Source organism: Narcine bancroftii, chromosome 6, assembly GCF_036971445.1.
Source record: "Narcine bancroftii isolate sNarBan1 chromosome 6, sNarBan1.hap1, whole genome shotgun sequence".
Classification (NCBI taxonomy): Eukaryota; Metazoa; Chordata; class Chondrichthyes; order Torpediniformes; family Narcinidae; genus Narcine; species Narcine bancroftii.
In genome coordinates, this window is record NC_091474.1 from 151415134 (window position 1) to 151437642 (window position 22509).

The 22509-nt window shown below is 40.6% G+C and overlaps 1 protein-coding gene across 5 annotated transcripts in view; it reads right to left on the minus strand.

Moving 5' to 3' along the window:
* The window catches only part of fam49a (family with sequence similarity 49 member A), a 221498-nt gene that overhangs the window by 32922 nt on the left and 166067 nt on the right, over positions 1–22509 (minus strand). Inside the window, exon 4 of one of the 5 annotated variants that reach the window (XM_069886353.1) lies at positions 1134–1316. The exons of the other annotated variants lie outside the window; for them this stretch is intronic. The gene's annotated coding sequence lies outside the window, so the exon portion shown is untranslated. The remainder of the gene's footprint in view (positions 1–1133; positions 1317–22509) is intronic. 5 annotated transcript variants of the gene reach the window in all.

Here is a 22509-nt window from a genome sequence, read left to right on the forward strand (position 1 = left end):
GGGGCCAGGGCAAATAAGTGGGAAATGGAGGAGATGCAAGTAAGGGCTGAGTTGATGGTGATGAAGGAGAAACCACATTTTTGGAAGAAGGACACTCTCAATGATCTGGACTGGAGATCTCATCTTGGGAACTGATACGACAGAGAAAGGAATAGTATCCTTGCAGGGAACTGGGTGTGAAGAAGTGTAATTGAGGTAGTTAGTGGACTTGTAAAAAATGTCTTTGGAAAGCTGTTGAAATGTCTGTGATTGGAGATTCTAAAACTACAGGGCAAAGGTTTATGGTGAGAGAGAAAGATTTTAAAAGGGATCTGAGGGAGCAACCTTTTCCACCTAGAGAGTGGTGCCTATATGGAATGAGGTGCCAAAGGACACTGTTGAGGAAGGCATTTAAAGAGAGGTACTAGGACAGGCTTTGGGGGAATATGTGCAATACACAAGCAAGTGGGACCAACTCAGAAGTGCAACTCGGCCAGCATGGAGGAGCTAGGCTGAAGGTCCAGTTTCTATGCTGTATAGCAGCTCTTTGACTCTTTAGCAGTGAAACTCTTCATGGTTTAACATTTGGACAGACAATTAATTTACCTTCCTCATCCTTGCTGCACCACTGATCACCAAGTAAAATGGCAAGTGAAAACCAGAAAGCTCCATTCCAATCCTGACATTTGTATTCGTCTATTTGGATGCATGTGAATGCAAGTCAATCAAAAATGAGAAAACATGCTTTTTGTAAATGAAGTGAAAAATTATCATGCACAAATCTGACATGCAATTATAATGAAGGTGGGCTAGAATAAACAATAAAACAATAAAAAGATAAATTGTTATTGGATGTGTGCCTTAAACAACTTCTGAGTAGGTGGCGTTCTAAAACTGCTTCATTTTCCCCATAACTGATATTTAAGAAGAAATTATTTTAACCAGCTGCAAACAAGTGATATAACTTCTACAATTCGAGACATTATAATGCAGAGAACGCTGGTACATGGTCTGCTCACCATACACAAGTTCAGTCCACCCCATCACACTTCACAATCAAGTCCCTTTCCAATGCAGCCACACTTGTTGTGTCAAGAAATGTGACTGCTGCTATGTACAGAACAATATCCCAATTAGGCAAAAAAAGTAATGACCTTTGTAATATTACTTTTGGGATAAATATTCTCCTGGACAGTGACGAGAAGGCTCTTGCATTTTTTTTCGATTATGGGTTAGGATACTTTGGAGAACAGAGGAGCCAGACGAGGTTTTGATTTGGTGCTGCATCCAAGAGAGCAGTGCACTGAAGTATCAGTCGAGGCAAATGGTTCTTCACCCTGCATCAAAATCAGGACTGTCAGGCTGGGAAATTGCTTCTTCCTACAGGCAGAGAGATTGATGAATGGTATTCTGCAACCTTGTAGTGAACACACAAAAGTCTGTAGATGTAGCGATTGAATTAAAACACAATGCTGGAGAAACTCAGCAGGTCAAACAGCGTACTTTATAGAGCAAAGGTACATCAATGTTTTGGGCTTGAGCCCTTCATCAAGGTGTGAGTGAAATATAGGTAGGGGTCTGAATAAAATGGTTTGGGAGGGAGGAGCACAAGCTCACAGGCAAGTGGCAATATGTGGGTAAGTGGGTGGGGGCACAAAAGAGAACAAGGGGAAGGGAATAGCTCTGTGAATGGAGAGGGAAGGGGTGAGGAGATGGAAGAAAGGAGACAGAGGGATAGGGAAGCGTGGGAGAACAGGGAGCAATCTGGCAGAAACTGGAGGTCAATGTTAATCTCCCAGTGGCCAACCATTCCAATTCTGCACCCTACTCCCACACCGACATGTCTGTCTGTGAACTCATCCACCGCCAAACCAGGGCCCCTGTAGATTAGAGGAGCAGCACCTAATATCCACTTGGCACTTTCCAACCAGATGGCATCAACGTCGACTTCTCCAATTTCCGCTCAACAACTCCCTGCTTTCCCCCATCACTCTCTCCCCTTTTCTCCAGCTCTGCCCCTCCCCTCTTCATTCACACAGCTATCCCCTTTCTCTGTTTTCTCTTGTGCCCTCCCTCCCTCATTCATCTGTTATCTCTTGCCTGCGTGCCTATGGTCCTCCCCCACTCCATTTTATTCAGGGGTCTGCCAACATTTTGCTCATACCTTGATGACGGGCTCAAGCATGAAAAGTTGGTTAAGTATTTCAGCTGTTGGATCTTGTGAGCTTCTCCAGCATTGTGTTTTTACTTCTGTAAGCTTGAGTGGCTTATAAATGTACTGAGTATTTTTTATGGAATATTTATTCATATTTATCATATTATATATTTATGTGTGTATGCGATTATTATGTGCTGTGGGAGAAATATATTAAGTGTTCATGTGTGTGCACTGTGGTCTGGAGAAATGGTGTTTTGACTGGTTGTACATGTAGTCTGATAATAATGAACTTGTATCAGTCCCACCCACAGTTCAAGTTTCCTTTACTTACTGAGACCAGCTATAGCAAAACCATGGAGCCATGGATCACAAGTGAGGAGATTGGAGGCAGTTGGTAGGGAGATGGCAAGCTTGATCCCCTGCCCAGACCAATGAAAGGACTTTTATTTAATTTTCAGATTTATTGTCAGAGTACATACATGATATCACATATAACCCTGAGATCCTTTTTCCTGTGGGCCAGACAGAGTTACCGCTTATTGGTGATGCAAAAAAAACTGTACTCAACATGCACATATAAACAAATAAAGAAATGCAAACAAATGGATTGTGCGACATAGAGACAGAAAAAAAATCAAGCAAGTGCAAGAGTCTTTAAATAGGTTCTTGATTGAGTTTGTGGTTGAGGAGTCTGATAGTGAAGCAGCTGTTCCTGCACCTGGTGGTGTGACACTTGTGGCACCTATACCTCTTTCCTGATGGTAGCAGCAAGAACAGGGTGTGTGCTGAGTGATGTGGATCCTTGATGATTGATGCTGCTCTCCGACAACAGTGTTTCCATAGATGTTATCAATGGTGAGAAGGTGATGTCCTGGGCTGTATCCACTACCTTTTGCAAGGCTTTACACTCTGAGGTATTGGTGTCCCCATACCAGACCATGATGCAGCCGATCAGCACACTTTCCACCACACATCTGTTGAAAGTTGCCAGAGTTTTGATGTCATACCAAAGCTCCACAACTCCAGAGGAAGTAGAGGCACTGACGTGCTTTCTTCATGAGGCCATTAGGGTGTTGGGTCCAGGAAAGATCCTCCAAGGTAATGACTACTATGAACTTAAATTTGCTCACCCTCTTCACCTCTGATCCACCAATGCTCAGCGGATCATACACCTCTGGTTTTCCCTTCCTGAAGTCAACAGCTTCTTGACGGGTTCATCAAACTTACAGCTGTGTTTTACATAGTATTTGCTTATTATGTTGGTAATATTGATCTTTACTGCAGACCCCTCATAACAAACCTGCAATGGTCCAGTGAACAAGTAACCACAGGTTGAGAAATACTGGTCTAGACCAGTCATCTTCAACGGGGCCACAGCACATTTAAAGGGAGGCATGAACTGAAACAATAAAATATTTTTCATGCTTTTTTAAAATGTAGTTGGTAGGACTGAAGTATAGAAGAAACCAACTAAATTTGACTGCTTCACAGGGAAGGGGGCCAATAAACTTTGAGCAGAATCCTAATGGGGCCATAGCCAAGTTTAAGAATGGCTGGTCTAGACCATATATTGAAAACTTTGGATTGCAAATTTGACCCAGCACTCTGATCCAAAGGAAGGAACAGTACTGCTGAGTTATGGTGATGAGTTTACTTACACCCATAGCAGAAGTTTCTCCAGTTTTCACCCCGTTCATCAAGTGAGTAACATCAAGGTGTTACAGGGTATATTATATAATATATTAATATGGCTTTAAAAAAGATAGATTGTTGGGGGGGGGTTTAGTGTGTAGGTCACTTCACAAACAAGTAACACTTCACAAAAAGATATCTCATTTGAAATACAAGAACTTTGCTGAAAGTGAGATATTGAGGCACCAGTGCCTTTCCAAAGACAATGAAAATGGCTCAAAAGGGCTCAAGTGCTGATAAAGATCTTTCAGAGATTGGGTTTGGAGCCTTGGAAGTGGTTGTTTGGTTTTTACAAGTAGCGTAGGAGAGAGAGAGAGAGAGAGAGAGAGAGAGTTCTGCAGTGGCTTTTGGAGACAGGTTGTGAGTTCTGAGTTCAGCCTGTTGGAAAACCCTTGTCCTTCCAAGAGGAAATGGCTGGCGAGAGTTTTTCTTCCTGAAATAAGGGGAACAAGAGGAACTCTAGTGACCTGGAAGAAGATGGGGAAAGTTTCTTTGGCAAGAAACTGAATTGGCTGAGTGGAGGAAATAATTTTGTGCATGTCCAACGAGCAACAGATCTCTCTCTGAAACCAACTAGAACCATTTACCTTTAAACACCTGGTGAAAATTCATAAATGTTAAATTCTGTGCACAGTATAAGAATTGTCTGATACTGATGAACTTGGAGGAGTGAGAAGTGAAATTGGACTGTGAATCACAGGACTTTCCTGAACATAACACATTACATACATGAGCGCTTAGAATTAGAAGGGGGATTAGGTTAATAGAAATAAGTTAAAGTTTTATCTGTTTTTATGTTTAAAGAAAATTAAAAGCAACTTTTGTTTGAGTAACCATTGTCTTGGTGAATTTCTATTGCTGCTGAGTTTTGGGGCCCTCTGGACTCTTAACAAAGACAAACACACTGATGGACAAATGTATTTATCTTCAAAATGAAAAATGCATGCAGAATAATTTAAGACATGACCAACTAAACAAGATAGAGATGATTGAATTCTCTAATTTGTTCCATCGAAGGCATTAACATCTAACGGCAAAATGAATCCCCAGGGTGAAAGAGAGCAGAGATTACCAGTGATAAGCTACATTACTGATGAAAGAGAGGATTTGCTTTGTTGTTTGATTTTTTTTAAACAAGAAATAATTCTGCCAATTCCTTTGCTCTCATGAAAGAAAATAGCTCAGAGTCCATTTATGTTTCCCATTGTATGTAGGTTTACAATTCCAATTTCATTGGTACAAATTTTAATAGAATAGCAGTTGAATGTGTAACAACACAAAGTAGCCTCTCAGGTTGCATAGTAACAGGGTTTCCAATAGCAACAAGGTGCCATTCTGTTCCTCTTCATTGCTGCTGTTATGCTCAGACACAATTACTAAATGAAGGTTACCAGCTGGCCAATATCATCGCCAAATGTCCAAGTGCATCGATTGAATTTCAGGATGACTAAAAGGATCTCTCTTCTGCTGTGGTTATTCCAAATATTAGTGGATTAGTCAAAATGCTAATTCAGCTGCAAGTCAGTAGTCTATCTCTGCAAATTAAAGTACATGAGCCGAGCAGTCAGACTTAATTATGCATAAAAGTGATTGACTTGGGATAGATCACATTAGCAATTATTTTTGAGTGAAAATGCACCCATGGGGAATTTGGCTTGCCCGCTTCCTTTTTACGATTTCCCTTTGAGTGGGGAATGATGACCCAGTATCATTCATGTAGCCAGTGGCACTGCATGTTAAGGTTGCATGGTTTCTTTACTGCCAAGAGACATCTGACCTCTTTGGGGTAACTTACCAACCTTGCTGTGCCTCACAGGAAAATCTGCAAGGTTCAAGAATGTGGCAGCAAATAACATCGAAGTTCAGTGCACTGTCTCCCAAGCTCACTGCAATGTCACTAAATTCAATGCTCCTTTCATTTGTTACATCCTTTTGTTCAGATCACTTCAAAAGTGTAACTTGCAGTCACTTGCTTCTTGATCACCCTGCACCTCACACTGGCTTGTGTAATTTATGGCAGGGAAGTCAATCAAATAACCCTGCAGCAGTACCCGACGACACAGAAGGATGCCATGTGTCCCCTGCCCTTACCTCCTGCAAGTCTCTTCTGCTGCTGTACTGCTGCCAAGAGCTCTTCCATTCTGATTCAGTGATCACACAGCAGCTACAAGTTCTGCATGAAATTCCCAAGGGGAGACACAAGAGTTTTCACTTAAACACATGAATTGTGAGGTAAAATGCCAGAACTCTTCTTTTTGTGGATTTTTGACCAAATTCACTAATTTTTATGAAATCTAAGTAGCCATTAGTTCAAGACCCAAGGGATGCTTGGTGCAGCAAGAGGGTGAAACCTAATTTCTAGGCAATCGTTCTGTTGGATAAACTTGTAATGATAGGCTGGATTTTCATTTTAACAGGATAATTCTGGAAGAATGAGCTTTAATTGTTGGAATAGCAGATGATCTAGGGAGACAACTATTATTGTTCCTGAGGGATCTAACAAGGGCCTCACATCAATAGTATCCTCTTTCTCTTCTTTATAGGGGTGGTGCACCAGTCACGTCTCTTAGTGTGCCTTTATGGGCAAGCTAAAGTTAACAATTTTTGGTATCTATGTAGAACAATGAAGGAACCTTGTACCTAAGTGGTGTCTTAACGATAGGATTTACTCACATTTGAAAAAGCACAAGCTGATTGGGGATTATTAGCAGTGCTTTAAGAGGGGCAGGTCATGTCTTACAAGCATGATTGAGGTTTTTGAGGTGATTACAGAGATAATTGATGAGGGTAAGACAGTGGATTTTACTAAGGCATGTGTACCTCATGGTAAGATGACCCAGAAGATTAAGACACATGGTGACTTGGCAGATTGGATTCAAAATTGGTCACAGAGGATAAGAGTAGAGATAGTGATGGATGCAGATGGCATAGTGATGTTTAAAAGGCATTTAGATATGTACCTGAACATGCGGGGAATGGAGAGCTATGAATTACGTGTAGGCAAATGGATTTAGTTTAGTTTGGTAAGTTGCTGGCACAGACATAGTGGGCCGGTTCCTGTGCTGTGCTGTTCTAAGTTCTGAGAGTTACTTCAGAGGTGCAGCTAGAAATAATAATATTGCGACTTTTGAGTTCAAATGCTGGTTACGTACATTTGTGAGTCCTCTTGCCATGTTAGATTCAGTGAGTTGTTAATTTATACATATATTGCTTTTGTTTTTTTATTAAATTACTTTCACTCTAAAGAATGATGGGTTCCCTTTATCATTTCAGACAAAAACAGTGATTTTCATCATTTGGAACAAAGAAGGGAAAGAGCAGACTTCGTGAAATTGTAGAAGGTCAAGTTGCCCTGAACTGAATATCACCCACGTTGATGAAACTGCTGTGTTGAGAAGCAAATCTTCCATTGTGCTAATAATGACTGACTTATTGACAGCACTGGTGATCAGGAGGTGACACAATCTGCAGTCTCCTCTTACAGAGGACGTTTAGCCAAAATAAGCAATTTGGCTCATGGCAACATTCACTTGTGGGACTTGACAACTGGGCTGCTGGAGGTCATCAGGGTGGAGTGGGGAGTTGGGCAGATACACCCAAAATATTTAATCTTTTTCACAACTTGATAGTAGTGTCAAGAGACTAGTCGGGAGACTACGACTGTTTTAGAGGATATACTATATTCAAAATTCCCTCCAAAAGGTGTGATATCTAAATTATATAATATAATTACAAAAATAAATTCTGAGACTTTTGAAAAGTTTAAAAATGATTGGGAAAGAGAACTCAACCTTCATATTTCTAATGAAAATTGGAATAAAATTCTGCGACTGGTAAACTCTTCTTCTCTATGTGCAAAACATTCACTAATACAGTTTAAAGTTGTTCATAGAGCTCATATGTCTAAAGATAAACTCCATCGCTTTTATTCTCATATCGATCCTATATGTGATAAATGTCAATTGGAAATAGCTTCCCTTACACATATGTTTTGGTCCTGTCCCTCTTTACAGAATTATTGGAAGGAATTTTTTTCCATTATATCTACTGTTTTGAATATTGATTAACAACCACATCCCATTACTGCAATTTTTGGATTACCTATGATAGATTTGACTTATTTATCTCTTCCTGCGGATCGTATGATTGCTTTTCTTACACTAATGGCTAGAAGATCTATACTATTAAATTGGAAAGAGGTAAATCCTCCCACTGTTTTCCAATGGTTTACCCAAACCATACTATGTTTAAATTTAGAGAAAATTAGAAACTCTGTCTATGAATCCCCTTCTAAGTTTGAGTTAACCTGGCGACCATTTATTCAATATTTTCATTTGTGGTGAGTTGATCTGGCTCTGTTTTCTTTCTATGATTATGTTTGATAATTGGGCTGTAAGATGAGATCGGAGTGATCGGCGTGGTTTAGCTATATCTGTAGGTTTTTTTTTAAGTTTTTTTTTAAGTTTTTTTTAAATTCAGATTTGTTTTTTCTTCTTTTTTGGGTTTTTTTTTCTCTTTTTTCATATATTGTTATTAATTATATCTTTTTTTTTAGAGATAGTTCACACCCTAAACTGATCAAAAAAATTTTTTTATGATATATTTTTATTCTGTAATATTATTGTTTAATATCTCTGTATTAATTCATTACTTACTATGTATTTTTTTTATATCTCTTTGAACTGTATGTGTTTATAAATTATAATAATAATAAAAAGATTGAAAAAGAAAAGATAGTAGTGTCACCTGTTATATGTTAGTCCAAACCTAGGTGCAGTCTAGGCCTAGCTGAAATGGACTATGACAACAATGGATTAATTTCTAATGGAGTTGAGGGATGAGGTACATGGGAGTGATCAAATGATTGCCTTGAGGAACTCCTGCAAACACCATCTTGAACCAATTAAGATTCATTATCCAGAAAGATCACATTAGATGCACAGGTTTTACATCAAAGTATTATTTTTTTTAAAAATAAGCCCTGAATTTATATATTCTCTTTCATAACCTCACTACTTCCCAAAGTGCATTACAAGTGCAATTCCACTTGCAATATAGGAAATGGTGTGCAATATACCAATAGCCAGGCATGTTGCTTTGGGAAATAAGTGGTAAACATGGGTCAAGATTTGTGAACAATTCCCTTGGACTTCAGCTTCAAAACAAAAATGCCATGCAATCTTTCTGGTACACCAGAGGGAGGCAGGGCTCAATGCAATGTTTCATCTCAAGGCCAGCAAAGTGGAACAACAAATGAAAACAAATTTAACCTTCATCATAATGAGTTAAACCATGCAGTGAAATCACAAGATTCTGCTTGTCAGTTTCTAGTAACTGTGTTGTGAAGAAGAGCATCATTTATCACAATCCACTGATTAGGATAAAACTGGACTTCATATTTATTTCAGCATTTTGTTCTGTGCCACAAATCATGGGAGCATTTCAATTATTTGACTGTCGGAATGTTAATGATAATATTTTGTAGCCATGGTATCAATCTATCAAATTACTGTACATACAGTACAGCTTTTCAAAGTGATTGCTGAACTCAGCAGTTATTGTTCACATTTTAATACTTCATTGCAAATTGGATTAAAACAGCAAAATCCCACTTTAAAAATAATATTTTGGAAAATATACAACTACACAGTAATTCCCCCTCCCCCACAACTTCCAAAAGTTAATTAACATCACTATGGTGGCCACGATGCATCATAAAAATTCCATACACCATGACAACAACTAAACTTATAAGATTCTGTGTTCAACATTGTTGCTCAGAAAAGGAATTCCAATTCCAAATCAGGTGCTACTGAATACTGAGCAACTGGCTTGGCCTTCTGGCAGATTGGACTTGCTGTCAATGTGCCATGTAGCAAGTATTTCATTTATAGAAGGAGAATGGAAAAAAAATGCTGCTTTTTAGATCTGAGCAAACTTGTCTCACTGCAGAGCTGCAGGTTATTTCTAACATTGTGTTGTGAGTTCTTCATTGGCATTCCCTTGGGATTGAGGATGACATGTTCCCACTGTGGCTGTAGTGTATGTGCTCAGCAGGAGTGTGTACATTGCAGCCCCGCGAGTCTCTGCCTACCAGTCTCCCTCTCACTATTCATCGAGTCAACTGCTTTGTGCACAGACTGAGAGACTCAGGACTTTGATGGATTTACATGAGAAGTTTGTGTTATATTCCTATCACCACAAATCCAGTTATCTTTACCCAGGAGCTTTTAAATTACAAATAATACTTCTACTTACGCTGTATTTGTTAATATCATTAGACTATGATCCAGATGTACTTTTGAATCATTAACATCTTACAACCAACTATTTCTACTACCATCGGGGAAAAGGTACAAGAGCCTAAAGATGAGCACTCAGCGGCACAAGGACGGCTTCTTCCCCACCGCCATCAGATTCCTGAATAATCAATGAACCAAAGACACTGCCTTACTTTTTGTGCACATTATTTTTTTTATTGATAGTAATGTGGTAAGATGATTGTAATATGAATGTTTCTACTATGAGGCTAGCACAAAACACCAGATTACATGACAATCATTCTAAGATACTGAAAAGGACAAAATGATATCAAAGCAGTGTCTGCTCACTCTCTTCTTCCCCATACTCCATCACTCCTCTTCCAACTAATGGGATTAATTGGAAAACATTGCAAACAACCAGCACACAAATGCTGCACTAAATCTTTCAATGCTGCCACATTCTGCCCACTCCATGATGCAACCATTAATCCACTCACCAACGTGCATCTGTTATGCATTGTGCAAGCAGTATGTAGCAGCTAAAGCTTGAGTATTAATAATGGAAGTCATGAGGAAGGAGCAGGGGAGTGGACAAGAATCAAACTGGGCCAGAAAGATAAGCGAGCTAGTTTGAAGCTGCAGAGAGGCTGTTAAGAGTTTGGAGCAGGGGTGGGGGGGGGGGGGGTAAAGAATAGATGGATGGACATAGGGAACATCTGTTTGTTTAGGGATGCTCTTAAATATACTGTATATTTCAGTGTATGAGTCGACCAGCAGATAGGTCAACCCTCCTTTTACGTTATATCCAACGTACAAGTTGACTCCCATATTTCAGACTGTCAGGGCCTCACAGGAAGAAAACAAAAATTTTTAAGACACCTCAATCGCAAGTAACAAAGCTGTAAATTAAGTAAGTAAAAAAAAAACCTAAGCCTACCAGGTAGCAGCAGTGACGGCCCACAGAGCTGGAGCGGCGACATCGTGCTCCCGGTGGAAGCAGGAACCTCAGCCTACCAGGCAGGAGTGGCGATAGCAACCTCAGGGTCCTAGGTAGGAGTGGTGTCGGGAAGTGGCAGCATCGGTGGTGAGGAGGTGCTTCCAGCATGACTCATACACCATATCGACGTCAATCTGTTTTTTTCTTGGTGAATTTAAGGACTCAAAAGTATACCTGGTGTATGTTGACCCCACCCCCCCTCCACTTCTGAGAATTTTTTTTTAGGGTTTCATGACTCATTCACCAAATATACAGTTAATGGTCTCCTCCTGTCCTCTAATATTTTGATGACTGATTAAGTACAATTTTGGTGCTCATCTAACAAAGGTGCAATGATTCGTTCATTCATCAAAGCAAATACAATATCTTAACAATGATCCCCTACCCTCCATAACAGGTCCAAAACCATGCATCAATATGGACCAGAAATTTAATTGGACCAACTATATCACTGCTATCGTTAGAATGAAAAACAGTCTGTGGCATGACTTAATTTTTTTTTTGACTTACTAACTTTCTGCCATCCACAAGGAACAAGTCAGGATTGTAATAGAATTAACTTCAAAAGTGCTGGAGAAACACAGCAAGTCTTGCAGTATCTATAGGAAGTAAAGGTTAACCAATGTTTCAGGCCTGAGCCCTTCGTCAAGGACTAAGCAAAAAGCAGGCAGGTGCCAGGGGATATGGGGATAGGAGGAGGAAAGGAGGGAGGAAGGGGCTCAGGGAGAAGCACAGGCTATCAGGCAAGAGGATATAGGTTGATACAAGTGGGTTGGTAAAAGAGAAAGATGCTGAGAAGTGATCAGGAGAGGGTGTTAGTTCTCTGAATGGAGATGGAAGGAAGGGGCTAGGGATCTAGAAGAAAGAGGGATAGGGAAAGAGAGACCAGGCCAAGGGATTTAAAGAAAATTGGAGAAGTCGATGTTAATGCCGTCTGATTGGAGAGTGCCACACGGAATATTAGGTGTTGTTACTCCAATTTTCAGGTTGCCTTGGGTTGGCAGTGCATGAGGCCAAGGACAGACATGTTGGTGTGGGAATAGTGTGTGGAATTAAAGTAGTTGGACACTGAGAGGGCCCTTTTATTGCAGTGGACAGAGCGAAGGTGTTCAATGAAACAGTCTCTTATCCTGGATCCAATTTCTCCATGATGCCACGATTGTTGGTAGAAGGACAAATGGCAATGAGGAAGCATACAGGAGGGAGATAGATCAACTCATTGAATGGTGTAACGAAGACAACAACCTTATGCTCAAAGTCAACAAAAGGAGATGATTCCGAAAGAAGTCATGGGAATACAACCCAGTCCTCATCGAGGGCTCAGTAGCAGAGAGGATCAAGAACTTCAAATTCCTGGGTGTCAGGATCTCTGAGGATGTGTCCTGGAGCCTCCATGTTAATGCTGTCACAAAGAAGGCTTGCAGTATGTCACCGAAGACTCTCATAAATTTCTGGCTGGTTGCATCACTAATTGGTATAGAGACGACAACTCTCAGGTCAAGAATAAACTCAAGAGGACTATTAACTTAGCCTGTGACATCACAGGCACCAGACTTCACTCCATCGAGGATATCTACATGAGTTGGTGTCTTAAAAAAGCAGCCTCTATCCTCAAAGACTCCCACCACCCAGGCCAAGCCCTCTTCACTCTGCTACCATCAGGGAAAAGGTACAGAAGCCTAAAGACGAGCATTCAACAGCACAAGGACAGCTTCTTCCCCACTGCCATCAGATTCCTAATCAATGAATCAAAGACACTGCCTTACTTTTCGTGCACGATCATTCTATCTATTTATTTAATTAATTAATTTATAGTAATGTTGCAAGATGGTTATAATACAAATGTTTACACTATGATGCTTCCGCAAAGCATTGAATTTTATGACTTGTTCCTGGCAATAAATTCTGGTTCTACATGGACTTTAGTAAGGCCTTGAACAAGGATCCACATGGGAGGTTAGTCAGAAAGGTTCAGACTCTAAGTATTCGTGGAAGGTATTCAACTGGATTCAACACTGGCTGCACGGGAGAAGCCAAAGAGTGACAGTGGATGATTGGTTCTCCGACTGGATGGCTGTGATTTGTGTGCTTCAAGGATCAATGCTGGGACCATTGTTGTTTGTCATCAAAATTAATGATCTGGATGATAATGTGGTAAATTGGATCAGCAAGTTTGCAGATTGGAGGTACTGTGGACAGCGAGGAAGGCTTTCAAAGCATGCAGAGGGATCTGGGCCAGCTGGATAAATGTTCTGCAAAATGGCAGATGCAATTTTATGTGGCTAATTTTGAGGTGTTGCATTTTAGAAGGACAAACTAAGAAAGGACATACACAGTAAATGGTAGGGCACTGAGGAGTGTGGTAGAACAGAGAGATCTGGAAATAAAAATACATAATTCCCTGAAAGTGGTATCACAGGTGGAAAGGGTTGTAAAGAACTTTTGGCTTATTGGCCTTCATAAATCAAAGTATTGAGTATAGGAATTGGGATGTTATGCTAAAATTGTACAAGACATTAGTGAGGCTAAATTTGAAGTATTATGTGCAGTTTTTATCACCCAACTACAGGAAATACTGTAAATCAATAAGACTGAAAAAATGCAGAAAAGATTTACTCGGATGTTTCCTGGACTTCGGAAACCAAGTCACAGGGAAAGGTTAAACAGGTTAGAACTTTAGGTTAGGAGCATAGAAGAATGAGGGGAGATTAGACAGAGGTATTTAAGATTAGGAGGGGAGTAGATGTAGATAGGCTTTTTCCACTGAGGGTAGATGAGACTTAAATAAACAGAGGACATGGATTAAGGGTGAAAGGGGAAATATTAGTGGGGGACCTCTTCACACAGAGAGTGGTGGGAGTATGGAATGACCTGCCAACTGAAGTGGTGAATGCAGGCTCAATTTTAATTTTTAAGAAGAACTTGGCCAGGTACGTGGATGGGAGGGGTATGATCAGGGTGCTGGTCAGTGGAACTAGGCATGGGCTAGAAGGGCCGAAGAGCATTTCTATGCTGCATTGCCTGTGGTTCTCTCCTCCCCTTCTTTTTGCTCATACTGTATTTGACCAAAGGCTCAGGCCCAGAATGTTGGGCTTCCCTTTTCTTCTGCTTGATCTGCCCGATTCCTCCAGGACTTTGTCTTGCACAAGAATCAACTTCACTTGCTTGGCTGATTGCTTAGGAAGATCCTGACATTAGTACTATGTTGTGCTATGGCTCCACAGGATAGCAGGCCATCAGCATCTTGGTCAATAACTATTCAACACAACAGAGAGGTTCAATTTGACCTCTCCATGCCTTCCTGTCCTCCCTAAATTTAAAACTTTTTAAAAAAACCTCTCTTTCCCAGTTCTGATGAGGGCTCTTTGCCGCAAAGCATTAACTCCATTTCTTTCTGTAGATACAGCCTGAAATGCAAACATTTTAAATCTTTATTTCAGATTTCGATAAGATGCAGATTTTTAATTTTCTTTGACCATTATAAGCATAATGTTCTGTTTCATTTTCCTGATGTGTTTCTTCACGCAAGCTGCAATTTCTTATTTATCATTTGATGACATCACTGTCAAGGTTCACAGCCCAGAGGAGTCTACATGAGTTGCAATGTTATCTTCCTGGGTGAACAATTTTCTAAATGCTTATCCAGGAGGTAAAATTCACTTGATTGAGTGGTGGGCTGTACTTGGAAATGTGCTGCAATTCTATCGAGTTTCGACAGATTAAATAAACTCTTGCATTTCATTATTACACTGCGAATAAAACTGGGATTCCTGTGGGAAATGGTGCAACGCCAGTGTAGATCGCATCGAAAGAACCAAAGACTTGTTGATCCAAACCAAGGCTTTTATTAACTAAAAGACTGGAGCATATCACAAGAAGGTCGACCAGTCCAGAATGACCTGGTCTGGCTAGGAGCAATCCTTTAAGACCTGCCAGTAGGTGTGGCTACACTCTCAGCCAATCACAGTCATCCTACACTACCATCTGTACATATACACATTGGTGATAGAATCTGTACTATCACAACCAGGAAACCTATGCAGGTCTAATAGATCAGTTGTTTATTTAAGGTTGTTACCTCCACTGCTGCATGAAAGGCAGTGCAATCAATCAGGAGATTATGATGGCCAATATAACAGGGTCTGACTACCCAGAGTGGCAAATCAGTTCAGGATCAGGACTCCACACATAATCTGTGACATCAAGTCAGCAACAATCCTCATGTTATGCAGAATTAATCCAATATGAGACTGTCTAAATGCTTCAAGCCATCATAAAAGATCCATTTTTAAAAATTAATTTGGAAGCATTATTCAGGCTAATTGACAAAAATTAATGACCAAATATGTTCACTAGTTTCAGGAAATTATTTTAAATATTTTTAAATCTCCCAATCAAACACAATTTGAATATCACATAATTTAGATAGGTTGATAAGAGGACTCCCGCCAGAAATTCTGATGGAAGTTTACCAACATGGTTTCTTTTTCCACAGATGCTGCATGACCTACCGCATCATAGCCTAGTTTCAGATGTATTGCATCTCCAGCAGTTTGATCCCAATGTTTAGCTGAGGACTCATGTTTATGTTGAAGAGACACAGCGCTGGAATTCTTTCATCTATCAGAACGGTTTACTGCTTGGATTTTGAACAGAGCAGATTCTTCAAATGTTGGTTCAAAATGGAACCGACAGCAGAGGAAAAAAAAGTTTGCATTGATTGAACAAACAGCTGGCTGGTATTTAAGGTGTCTCCTCTACAGGTGAACTTCATTGGTGGTATGAAACACACTTTTAGACTGATAGGTTTCAGAAACCATGGAAGATTTATTAAAAGTTTTTGATTTACATGCAATATTCTGACTCCCCAAATCATCAAAGGGGAATTAAAATTCCACAAATTATTTAATACCCATGCTTTGTCTTTCAGCAATTCAAAAGTTTACATCCAGAAAGGGAATGGATTCCAATGTCAGTTTGCTTGGGGATATTGGACCACAGTGCAGAGTAAGGTGAAACAAAAATAAGAGCAAGAATGCAGTTAGAGGATTACAGTATTCCAATTACACAGGTTCGGAGCTACCTCTACTGTGCAAGTTAATTTCAACACCTTCGTAACAAAACACTGCACATTAATAAACAAAAGGCTTTCTAGATTACCCATGATGAATGCAAACTCATGCTAAGATATGGTTACACAGAGTTGGCACTCTCCCATTTTACGCATGGCAATGGTCCAGTTGAAAGCCTTAAAAGTCCAGAATTTTTTTTTCCCCCTAGTGTTTAACCAATCATAAACAAAACACCCACAAAAACCTATTTTTTTCCCCCAAAACTTGTGTTGGAAATATAGGCAAACACTATCATTTCAGGTAAAATGGGGACAAAGATTGGAACAGGATAAGTGTGTGAGACTTTGGCTGTCCAGATGCTATGGTTCTCGCAATTTAGCTGCAATTTATCAAGTATACCAAAGGCAGATGATTTTCAATGAAGAACTTCACTGAATGCTGAAGAAAAAAAACTTTAGCCAAACTATTCTATGCTAACCAATATGGTATTCTGGGTAAATCCCATTTACCTATACTTGATCCATATCCTTCAAAACACTTTTTATCTATCAATCCCTTCAAATCTGTTGAATGTGGTTATTGTGCCTGCTTCTACAGATCCCCCTAGCAGCCTCGTTCAGAAATTGACCACTCTCGGAGTGAAGAAATTTCCTCTCATGTCTCTCCTAAATCTTTCCCATCACACCTTAAATCTATGCCTGCTAGATCTGGAATCATCTATCTGAAAAAAAAACTAAACACTCATTTTATTCACGTCCATCATCGTTTTGTACACCTTTATAAAACACCATGGGCTGGAGGGCCTGTATTCTGCTGTATTGTCCAATGTTTGACACAATCATTCGTCAACCTCCATTCCAGGGAATAAAGACCCAGCCTCTCCAACTTCTCCACACCACTCAGCCCCTCCAGTCCCATCAACATCTTGGTGAATCTCCTCTCCATCCCTTCCGATTTATTAATGTCCTTCCTATAGCTGGGTGACCAGAACTGTATATACGATTCAAAGTGTGGTCTCACCAATGCCCTGTAGAGCTGAATTACATGTTCCTAACTTTTGCACTCTCTGTCCCGGTTAATGAAGGCTAGCTTGCCAAAGGAAATTCAAGCCCAAGTTATAAAGCAGTATTAGAGGCCTCCACTCTCCTAGATGGCCAACTCTCTCATGGTATCACAGTCATCATAAATACATGCTGACCACCATGCACTTTTTAAAAATGTAGTAATCCCACTTTAACCAATTTTATTCTTCCCACATTCCCATCAACTCCACCCAGAATCTACTGCTCATCTACACACACTGAAGGCAATTCACTGCAGCCAATTAATCTCCTGATCCTCACCGTGCAGTCACAAGGAGAATTTACAAACTCCACAAAGAGAGGATTGAAGGTCAGGAGTGAACATGGGTTGCAGAAATGTGAGGCAACAACTCTGACAGCTGGCCAGTTCTTCAGTTCGCAACAAGGAAACAGCACCTCTTGCAAGTGAAGCATGTCTGTGGGGTCGAGCCCAAGATTAATCTTGGCTTCCATTTCAATTCTCCAGGCCATTCCCATTATCAACCACAACCTAGGGACTCTTCCTCTGTTATAATGGAACTAATGCTTGGATAACAGTGCCTCACTTCTGTGCAGCACGTTGCAACCTTCCCAACTCGATATTGAATTTTGACTTCAGGCAAGTCACTTTCTCTGTCTGTATCGGAACTGGCCATTTCTGCTGGGTCAACCATTTGCAATACTTACCTAGCTTTCTCTCTATTAGCACAGCCTGCTCTGCTATTTATAAAACTGCCCTCTTTAACCGCTAGCAAACCTTCCCACAAGGATCATTCGTCCCCTCTAGCTCGGATGCTGTCGGAACAGGTCCCACCTTCCTGGGAAGAGAGCCCAATGATCCAGAAGCCTGAAGCCATCCCTTCTGCACCATGTCTTTAGCCTCATGTAAAGCTGCATTATCCTCCTGTTTCTAACTTCAATAACAGGAGGCACAGGCAGCATTCCTGAGATCCAAACCCTAGATGTTCAACCCCTTGAGGTCTCCTTGTAGGACCTTCACCCCCTACTCATGTCATTGGTCCCCATATGGACCATAACATTTGGCTGCTCACCATCCATCCTAAGAATGCCGTGAATTCAATCCAAGACATCTCAGACGCTGGCACCAAAGAGCCAACAGTCCATCTGGGATACTCAACCTCTTCCATTGAACCTCTCATCTGTTCCCCTAACTATGGAATCCCCTTAACATGTTTTGTCAGGAGCTGCACATGGATGCACTTCTCGCAGGTGAAGTCGTCAGGGATACTGCTGGCTTCCCTAACTACCTATATTCTGCAAGAGGAGCATTCTCCTGCTTTGGCTGCTGTTCCCACTGTCTATTACTAAAGAAAAAAATGATATCTAAAACCTGCCTTTACCTGCTGAATCCTTTTTGTTCCTTGAACAGGATAGCCTTTCTTACCACCACCTCACCCTCTTCTCACCGAAGCCTCTTGAGCCAAAGCCTTACCACTCTGACTCAGCCCACTTCAGCAATGCCCACACCCTCGAGGTTTATCAAGTATACCAAAGTAGATGATATGCAATAAAGAACTTCACTGAACACGGAATTAAAGAAAAACTTGCACATAGAACAGGCCCTTTGACCAAACTGACCTGCTCCGGGGGGAGGGGGGTGTTTAAACTAAATTTGCAAGAGAATGGGAACCAGAGGATCAGAACAGATAGAGGAGTAAAGGAAGGAAAAGATGATATGAAAATTGCATGTAATGTGATAAGTCAATGGGTTGTACAAGGTGGAAATGTTTTCTGGTGAATCTATTTCAATGTAAGAGGTATTGTAGAAAAGCAGATGAGCTTAGAGCGTGAATTGGTGCATGGAATGATGACATTGTGGCCATTAGTGAAACTTGGTTGCAGGAGGGGCTGGACTGGCAGCTCAATGTTCCATGCTTCTGTTTTTTTCAGATACGATAGAACGGGGTTGGGGGGAAGGGGATGAAAGTGGTAGGAGTGAAATTACTCATCAAGGAAAATATCAGGCACGATAGACCAGTGAGCCCATCTAAAGAAGTTATATGGGTGGAGCTGAGGAATGGGAAAGGTACACCATACTCATGGGGTTGTATTATAGACCAACAAATAGTCAATGAGACTTGGAGGAGCAAATTTGTAGACAGATAGCAGACAACTGCAGGAAACAATAGTGGGAGATTTTATACTGTAAAGGGGCTGGATGGCTTGGACTTTGTCAAATTTGTGTCAGGAATTTTTTGTAAATATAAAGAGGTATGAATTAGATCAGTAGTTTTCAAACTGTCCCCTCTAAACTCACATTTCACCTTAAGCAATCCTGATACCATTGGTGCTCTGTGCTTAGTAAGGGATTGCTTAAGGTGGTATGTGAGTGGGAAGGGAAGGATGAGAACCACTGCTCTAGACTCAGTTGTTATTGAAATGTTTTGCTTGAGAAAAATTGTCTTTGGCCCAATGCCTTTGGAGTTATGAAACCATACACATAACGAGTCAATTAGGTTCAATTAAAACAGTGGTTTTCAAACCTTTTTCTTTCCATTCACCTACCACCTTAAGCAATCCCTTGCTAATCACAGAGCACTTATGGCATAGGGAATACTTAAAGTGGAATGTGAGTTTAGGGGGGGGGGAAGTTACTGGATGTTCACTTAGGGAATGAGACAGGACAGACGACAGAGTATGTGCCGGGTAAAATTTTAGGTCTTGTGATCATAATGCCATTAGATTCATGTTAATTATGAAGAAGGATGGGTCTGGGTTGAGATTCTAAAGGCCAATTCTGAGGAAATGAGAAAGCATCTAGAATGCATGGATTAGGATAAGTTGTTTTCGGACAAGGATGTGTGAAGTAAGTGGAGGACCTTCAAAGGTAAAATTTTGATAGCATAGAGTTTGTATGTTCCTGTCAGAATTAAAGCCAAAGTTAGCAAGCACAAGGAATATTGATTTTCGAGGGATAGAGGTGAACTGGTTTGGAAGAGGTATAGTAGGTATAGACAACATGGAACAAACAAGGTACTTGAGGAGTATAAAAATGCACAAAAAACCACAAGAAATCAGGAAGGCTAAAGGAAATCATGAGGTTGCTTTGGCACACAATGTGAAGGAAAATCCTAAGGGTCTCAACAGGTATATTAAGACAAAATTGGTCCCCTAGAAGATCAAGTGGTCGACTTTGTATGGAGCCAAAAGAGATGGAGGAGACCTTAATTTTTTTCCCCAATCAGTATTCACGCAGAAGACTGACTCATGGACAGTAAAGAAAACAAGCAGTGAGGTCATGAAATCTATACAGATTAAAGAGGAGGAGGTGCTTGCTGTCTTAAAGCAAACAAGGGTGGATAAATCCCCAGGGCCTAACAAGATATTCCCTTGGACTTTAAGGGAGGCTAATGTTTACAGGGATGTTGCCTGGACTTCAGGAACTGAGTTACAGAGAAAGGTTAAGCAGGTTAGGATTTTATTTCCTGGAGCATAGAATGAGGGGAAATTTGATAGAGGTATTTACAATTGTAAGTGGTCAAGACAGAGTAAATATAGGTGGCTTTTTCCACTGAGGCGAGGTGAGATACAAACCAGGGGATGTAGGTTAAGGATTAAAGGAGAAAAGTTTAGGAGGAACTACTTCACACAGAGAGTGGTGAGAGTGTGGGACAAGCTGCCAGCTGAAGTAGTGAATGCAGGTTCAATTTTTACATTTAAGAAGAATTTGGACAGGTATATGGATGGGAAAGGTATGGAGGGCTATTGGCTGGTTGCAAGCCAGTGGGACTTGGCAGAATTATAGACAGACTAGAAGGGCCAAAGGTGCCTGATTTTGTACTGTAATATTCTATGGTTCCATTACTCATCCCCTTACCTCCACCAATCACAGACATTTCCTTTGTCCCATCCATCCCTCCATCACTGCTACATAAAAATAACCTCTATTCGCTCCACCAGATTTTTTGCAAGTATTTATGATCTGAAGAATTATATTAACCCCATTTCTCTTTCCACCAATGCTGCCTGATCTGCTGAGGGTTTCCATCTTCTCTTTTCATTTTAAGTAAGCTGCTGATTTTCTCCCAGCGGATCATATTTTTCTATTAGCTTCTGTATTTACAATGTCATAAATCAGGAAAAAGCTTTAAACTGTAGGTGTTCTGCCGAGATCAGCCCACCTAAGACTGAAGGTCACTGCAACAGCTGTTTGAACATTCAGCATGGAATGTGCTCTCCAAAACTTGATTTCCAACTCAAAACAGCACGCTGTGCTGAGAGTACAGTGCGAACAGCTGTTAATGTAACCAGCGAAAAATGCATTAGACTAAACTTACCAATTTTAAGCAGAAGCAGGTTTTCATGTACAATAACAGCACTTCCCTAATTTAAACTTATTTAAATTGAAAAATGTAATTACCAAATGACAAGCCGCATTAAACCTAAATCAATGCATTCATAACTGACAAATTAATTTGGTTCCGAAAGCCTCATTATTAACAGTGCAGGTCGAACTACAAAGGCCATAAAGCTAAATAAATACGTGAATGGATTTTGAGCTGGAATGTTTTGTTGCGACCCAGAATGATTACTCAGTAGATTCCCGCTGGATCAATCACACACCCACATTTCAGACGTTTGTTCACAATGGTAATTACTTGGTCCAGTTGCAGTACATGATCGCAATCAGCTAAGACTCATTGTCAAACAGTGCCATCTGCAGGAAGTCATCCACGAAGCCCACCCCAAGTGTACAGCTGTTCCATTACACTGAAGCAAGGATGACTATTTCCCAAGTTCACACTGCTGGTTGCAATCCCCTGCAGCTTTATCAGTGGATGGAAACTTGTGCTGACACATGAAGCAATGGACAGGGCCCCTTGCCAGCAGCTTCAATGACTCCAAGGACAATGCTCAATGCACACATTTTTATGGAAATCTCAGATTTGAGAACAGTAAATCTAAGAAGTTCAGCGATCCTCCTTATGTAGGAAGATGCATCAGGAGAGCTTTACAATGAAAAATTAAGCAGTGTGCATCAAATACAGGGAAAAGGAGAAAGAATGGAGACTAGATTGGGGAACATGAACACATTGTCATAGCCCATTAAGTTTTCAGCTTCTTCTGTTTTCACCAGTGGATCAAGTATGACTTAATTCAAATACAAGTTGGGATACCAGCAAATAACGAATTAATAAGCGGGAACCAGGAGCAAAAGAAGGGCAAAAATGGCCTTCCCTTTTGCTGTTACTTTTTGAAATTGAGGACAATCCAGATAGGAATTAACCACCGCATCCTGAGGGTTGACCATTTTGATCACTGTGCA